Consider the following 7075-nt stretch of genomic DNA (forward strand, 5'->3'; position numbering starts at 1 on the left):
TTTCTCTCGAAAGAATTGAGTGGGAGGGTGGTAGAACTTAATGAGGTTATTGAACCATCACTTCAACCAGTGTGTAGCAGGGCGCAGGAAGTTATTCCTGTGGCGCCTACACCAATTGAAGTGAAAGCTGATGATGGTGATCATCGAGCATCAGATCAAGTTACTACAAACCTCGCAGGTTGACAAGGTCGCGTACTACTGCAGAGTGGTACGGTAACCCTGTCTTGGAGGTCATGTTGTTGAGCAACAGTGAACCTACGAGTTATGGAAAAGCAATGGTGGGCCCGGATTCCGACAAATGGCTGGAAGCCATGAAATCCGAGAGAGGATCCATGTATGAAAACAAAGTGTAGACTTTGGAAGAACTACTTGATGGTCATAGGACGGTTGAGTAAAGATGGATCTTTAAAAGGAAGACAGACGATGATGGTGATAAGTCACTATTAAGAAAAGCTCGACTTGTCGCAAAGATGTTTCCGACAAGATCAAACAGTTGACTATGATGAGACTTTCTCACTCGTAGCGATGCTAAAAGTCTGTTAGAATTATGTTAGTAGTTGTTGCATTATTTATGAAATATTGCACATAGGATGTCAAAACATTGTTTCCTCGACGGTTTCCTTGAGCAAACATTGTATCTGATACAACCAGGAGGTTTTGTCGATCCTAAAGATACTAGCAAGTATGCAAGCTCCAGCGATCCTTCAATGGACTGGTGCAAGCATCTCGGAGTTGGAATATACACTTTGATGAGATGATCAAAGATTTTCGGTTTGTACAAGGTTTAAGAGAAACTTGTATTTCCAAAGAAGTGAGTGGGAGCACTATAGAATTTCTGATAAGTATATGTGGTTGACATATTGTGGATCAGAAGTAATATAGAATTTCTGTAAAGCATACAAGGTTGTTTGAAAGGAGTTTTCAAAGGAGTACCTGGATTGCGCTACTTGAACGTTGAGCATCAAAGATCTATGGAGATAGATCGAAAGCGCTTAATGGAAGTTTCAACAAGATCCATGCCTTGACAAGTTTCTGAAGGAGTTCAAAATAGATCGGCAAAGAAGGAGTTCTTGCTTGCGTTGTGAGGTGTGAATTTGAGTAAGACTCAAAACCCGACCCCGGCAGAATGAAGAGAATAGACGAAGGTCGTCTTCTATGCCTTGGCCGTAAAATCTAAAGTATGCCATGCTGGGTACCGCACCTGATGTGTGCCTTGACTCAAAGTCTGTTGAGAGGTATAGAGAGTGATCCATGATTGAATCACTAGCAGCGGTCAAAATTTATCCTTAGTAACTGATGGACTAAGGAATTTTTCTCGATTATGGAGGTGGTTAAAGAGTTCGTCGTAAAGGATTACGTCGATGCAAGCTTTGACACTAATCCGAATAACTATGAGTAGTGAAACGGATTCGTATAGTAGAGTAGATATTTGGAGTATTTCCGAATAGCACATAGTAGCAGCATCTATAAGATGACATAAAGATTTGTAAAGAACACACGGGTGTGAAAGTTTCAGAACCGTTGACTAAAACCGCTCTCACGAGCAAGACGTGATCAGACCCCATGACTATATGGGTGTTGGATTCGTTGGAATCACATGGTGATGTGAACTAGATTATTAACTCTAGTTCAAGTGGGAGACTGTTGGAAATATGCCCTAGAGGCAATAATAAATTAGTTATTATTATATTTCTTTGTTCATGATAATCGTTTATTATCCATGCTATAATTGTATTGATTGGAAACACACTGCATGTGTGGATACATAGACAAAACACTGTCCCTAGTAAGCCTCTAGTTGACTAGCTCGTTGATCAAAGATGGTCAAGGTTTCCTGACCATAGGAAAGTGTTGTCACTTGTTAACGGGATCACATCATTAGGAGAATCATGTGATGGACTAGACACAAACTAATAGACATAGCATGTTGATCGTGTCATTTTGTTGCTACTGCTTTCTGCATGTCAAGTATTTGTTCCTATGACCTTGAGATCATATAACTCACTGAAACCGGAGGAATGCTTTGTGTGTATCAAACGTCGCAACGTAACTGGGTGACTATAAAGATGCTCTACAGGTATCTCCGAAGGTGTTCGTTGAGTTAGTATGGATCGAGACTGGGATTTGTCAATCCGTGTGACGGAGAGGTATCTCGGGGCCCACTCGGTAATACAACATCACACACAAGCCTTGCAAGCAATGTGACTTAGTGTAAGTTGCGGGATCTTGTATTACGGAACGAGTAAAGAGACTTGCCGGTAAACGAGATTGAAATAGGTATGCGGATACTGACGATCGAATCTCGGGCAAGTAACATACCGAAGGACGAAGGGAATGACATACGGGATTATATGAATCCTTGGCACTGAGGTTCAAACGATAAGATCTTCGTAGAATATGTGGGATCCAATATGGGCATCCAGGTCCCACTATTGGATATTGACCGAGGAGTCACTCGGGTCATGTCTGCATAGTTCTCGAACCCGCAGGGTCTGCACACTTAAGGTTCGGCGTTGTTTTATGCGTATTTGAGTTATATGGTTGGTTACCGAATGTTGTTCGGAGTCCCGGATGAGATGACGGATGTCACGAGGGTTTCCGGAATGGTCCGGAAATGAAGATTGATATATAGGATAACCTCATTTGGTTACCGGAAGGTTTTCGTGCATTACCGGAAAAGTTTTGGGCTCATCGGTAGTGTACCGGGAGTGCCGGGAGGGGTGACGGGGACCATCGAGAGGGGTGTCACGCCCCAAGGGGTCTCATGGGCTATGGGAAGAGATAAACCAGCCCCTAGTGGGCTGGAATAAGTTCCCACTAAGGCCCATAAGGTTTGAGAAGGAAAAAACACAAGGTGGAAAGAGTTTCCAAGTGGGAAGGTGGAATCCTACTCCAAGTAGGATTGGAGTAGGACTCCTCCACCTCCAATTTCGGCCAAACCTTTAGGTTTTGAGGCTGCCTCCTCCACTCCCTCCCTCCTATATATAGTGGGGTTTTAGGGCTGATTTGAGACAACTTTTGCCACGGCAACCCGACCACATACCTCCACGGTTTTTCCTCTAGATCGCGTTTCTGCGGAGCTCGGGCGGAGCCCTTCTGAGATTAGATCACCACCAACCTCCGGAGCGCCATCACGCTTCCGGAGAACTCATCTACCTCTCCATCTCTCTTGCTGGATCGAGAAGGCCGTGATCATCGTCGAGCTGTACGTGTGCTGAACGCGGAGGTGCCGTCTGTTCGGCACTAGATCGGAGCGGGTCGTGGGACGGATCGCGGGACGGTTCGCGGGGCGGATCGAGGGACGTGAGGACGTTCCACTACATCAACCGCGTTTCTTAACGCTTCTGTTGTGCGATCTACAAGGGTACGTAGATCGGAAATCCCCTCTCGTAGATGGACATCACCATGATAGGTCTTCGTGCGTGTAGGAAAATTTATTTTTCCCATGGGACATTCACCAACACACTAACCCATACTGCTACAACTAGACAAACCAATCTAATGACAGAGTAACAATAAATCCCCATCGTGAAGCCCTATTATAGTCACCTCGCCTTGGAATGGACTGGGACAACCGGACCTAGGAACTCTGACTATCTACTCCTTCCACAGGCCAAAACAGCGCCGACATCTGCCATGGCAAACGAGAAAATCAGCGACAAAATCCGCCATGGCAAACGAGAACGCATACAAGGAAAATACACACATCAACAACAACAAACTAACAAAACCATACGACCTACCACTCAGATCTGCGGGGACTAACAGAAAATAAAGAGAAAATACCAGATAAGAAGAACAAATCGGTGGGAGGGGAAAAAACGGGGCTGAGGATGGCGCGCATGCCGAGATCCCGTATCCAGCAGACAAGGAGGACGACAGAGGAGCGGAGCCGGCGGGCGAGCGGGACGGAGAGCGCTGACGAGTCAATACCAACCACCTAGGCCGAACGAAGAGATGCAGATCCAAATCGCCATGGCTATCTCTCTCAAGCTCTGTTCTGGAGATGCGTGGAAGAAATGGCAACAAGGAAACGACACCGACTGGAAGGGAAGAGACAGCCGAAGCGACCGACGCGAGCTAGTGAGGGAAAAATAATGGGTTGGACTGAAAATTTGAACGGGTCCGATAAGAAAACACACAGAGGCGAAAAAGAAAAAAAGAAAAAACACGAATCTTCAAGCAACAGATCGCACGACCCAGAAAACGGATGAACGCGAACAAAAAACATCCGGCTGAAAATTAGCGATCCCGTTAATCAAACTAGATGATACCCGCCCGTTGCTACCGCGATTGGTTATAATAGGTTTGGTGAATTTAAAATAAAACGGAGACCTCAGACGGGTCTTAAACGTCCGGACTGACCGACACCCTTCATGTCTAGCCTAAATCTAGGACGGATATATGAGTGTCCGGGCGCATCCGCCGGGTCGGATTGACGATGGGGTCCCACGTAGAGTCGTTTGAAAACCCGGTAGTCCGATGTACATCTCCTCCGTTGGAGGTGTGAACACCATGTGGCGTCGCTTGGGTTCGCCGTCCGATGTCAAATCCAACTATTTAAACCGGCCAGCGTCCCACAACCCTAGCTAAATCCACATCTTGCATCTTCGCCCCGCCTTCCCGAGCCCATCCACCTCCTTTCTTCCGCTCCGCCATCCGTCGCATTATGTCCGACTTTGCCATGGCCCGACAAAAGAAGACAAGCTATGCCATGCTCCCGCTAGATTGCCGCTTCCAGATCGAGCAGGAGATCTGGACGAGCATGTCGCCCGCATCGTTGCCAGCCAGCCTCCAGACTCGCCAGAGTCGAAGCAGCAGGAGGAGGAGCATCAACATCCGGATTCGATCGAGGAGGACGAGATGGCTCCGACTCCGGTCTTCAAGATGAAGGACGCGAAGATGGAGTTCGCAATCGCCCAAGCGGATGAGATGGTGGAGCTGCATGCCATCCCGGAGTCCATCCAGGATGAGCCTATGTGGAGGTCAACCGACGCTTCATCCGACAGGAGTGAGCGGAGACCGACGTTCTTTTCATCGAACTCCACGATGTGGCGAAGGCGGTGCAACCGGAGGAGCCGCATGAGATGGAGTTGCGGCTGTCGCACATGTATCCGGAGCCGGGCACGGAGATAGTGGGCATCTCCGATGAGGATTATGCTATAGTATAGAATAGTTGATCTACGTAGTACGTCGTTTGCATAGTTTTATATGGATTTAAGGTTTATCATATGAGGTATCGAGATGCGGATCACAAATTTGAAGCTTGACCGGTGAGTGTTTGCGAACTCGCGTCCGTGACCGTTTTGCGGGGCCGGTTTTGCAAAGCCCGGTTGTAAATGCTCTTAAATAACATTTCTCATGAATGTTAAAGGAGATGTAATTAGTGTGATTGATGTGTGCATGTTTGAGAGAGAATGTAAATACATTTCCAATGCATGTTAAGAGAAATAACTAGTGCAGTATTGAAGTGGCACGTGGAGTGAGGTAGTATTTGTGCATATTGAGATAATTGAAATGATGGAGATCAGTTATTTAGGTATATAGAATTAGTACATGTAGGGATTTGCCAACTGAGTTTCGCTCACATGGTTAGGTACATTTTAGCAAAGAGAGCCTTGGCTCAGCGGTTGGGCATGCGGTTGTGCAGCCCAACTACTCGAGTTCAATTTCTAGAATTGACAGGTGATGCACAGGGAGTTTGCTGCCATTTATTGAGAATCAAATTTGATGTGTGGTGAAATCACTCATCAAAAAAATCTTGGTACTCATTTCAAAAAATTCTGAGGACCATGTTTATCTTCATACTCATACTAGAATGAATGTATGCATCACTAGTTTGTGCAGAGGCCGGGAAGTGAAAATCTCTTCCATTTTTAAGCGCCCCCCGCCTCCGACCTCCCCTACAGCCCCTCCCCCACCCCCTCCCCCCCGCCTCCCCCATGCGGCGGCGCCTCCCCGCACCGGGGAGCCCCTGCCCTCCTCTTACAGCCGCCCCCACCTCCTCTCCCCTCCACCGTCATCGCCCGGGGCATCACAGGGCAAAGCCCTTGTGGCGTGGCGGCGGCGGCGGTTTTCTCCTTGGATCTCGATCTGGTTGGGAGGCTGTGCTCCTTTCTGGCTAGATCGGCGGCGATGACGCATATAGACAGCGGCATGGTTGTGGTGCGGCGGCGGCGTAGGAGGACGGCACCAGCAGCGACATATATGGCCTTGACTCAGTCGGGCTGATTCGATGTGCTACCGATCTCAATCGCCGTCAGCGGTGCACTGCTCATGGACTTGATCTACAACACGAGGATGTCTGGGGCGCCGGCCCTAAGCTTGGTGGTGGTGGCCTTCTTCTTCGTCGAAGGTGGTCGGCCAGCTGGCTATTCATGGAGTGGGGACGGACGGCTACCGGTGAAATCCGTGATCCGACTTCGGTCGTGGCGGGTGATGACGGCGCCTACGCGTCGTTACCTTCTTGAAGGCGTCACCTTTGCAGTCTCCGTCTTCCTACTCGCAGTCCAGTCAGTGTCGGGCTGCTTTGGCACCGTGGTGGTGCTTCGGCCGTTCAGGCGGCGACGGATGGATCCTTTCATCTAGTCTCCAGCAGAGAAGGCGGCGACCCGTGCACAAGAAGATGGATGGAGTTCTCCGAACAGATCTGGCTGAAAACCTGCTCTCGACTAGATGCCAAGGCCGGCGATGGCGACGCTCTACGGCGTTGTTCCCTTCTTGAAGGCATCGCCGAGGAGAAGTTCTAGATCACTATCTACTACCTCCGGAGGAAACCCTAGATCGATAGATTAGAAGACGGCGGCGCGCTTGTGTCGTCTCCCCCTTGGGGGCGTCATTCTTGGAGGTGTACGCGGGTTCGAGGGACCAGTGGATGTTTTCTTCGGTGGAGCGGTGCTTCATCCTGCACATTGAAGGCGACAGATCTCGATGGCATGGCGCCCTGGTGATTAGGCGTTTGATGTGCGAGGATGGACTCGCGCAGGAGGGCGACGCTATCTAGCGTTGTGGTGGCGTCGACGGCAGCTAGACGGCAGCTAGACCGGGCAAGGTGGATGCGTCAGTACAGTTCTGA

The sequence above is a fragment of the Hordeum vulgare genome, chromosome 2H, assembly GCF_904849725.1.
Source record: "Hordeum vulgare subsp. vulgare chromosome 2H, MorexV3_pseudomolecules_assembly, whole genome shotgun sequence".
In the NCBI taxonomy this organism is placed as follows: domain Eukaryota; kingdom Viridiplantae; phylum Streptophyta; class Magnoliopsida; order Poales; family Poaceae; genus Hordeum; species Hordeum vulgare.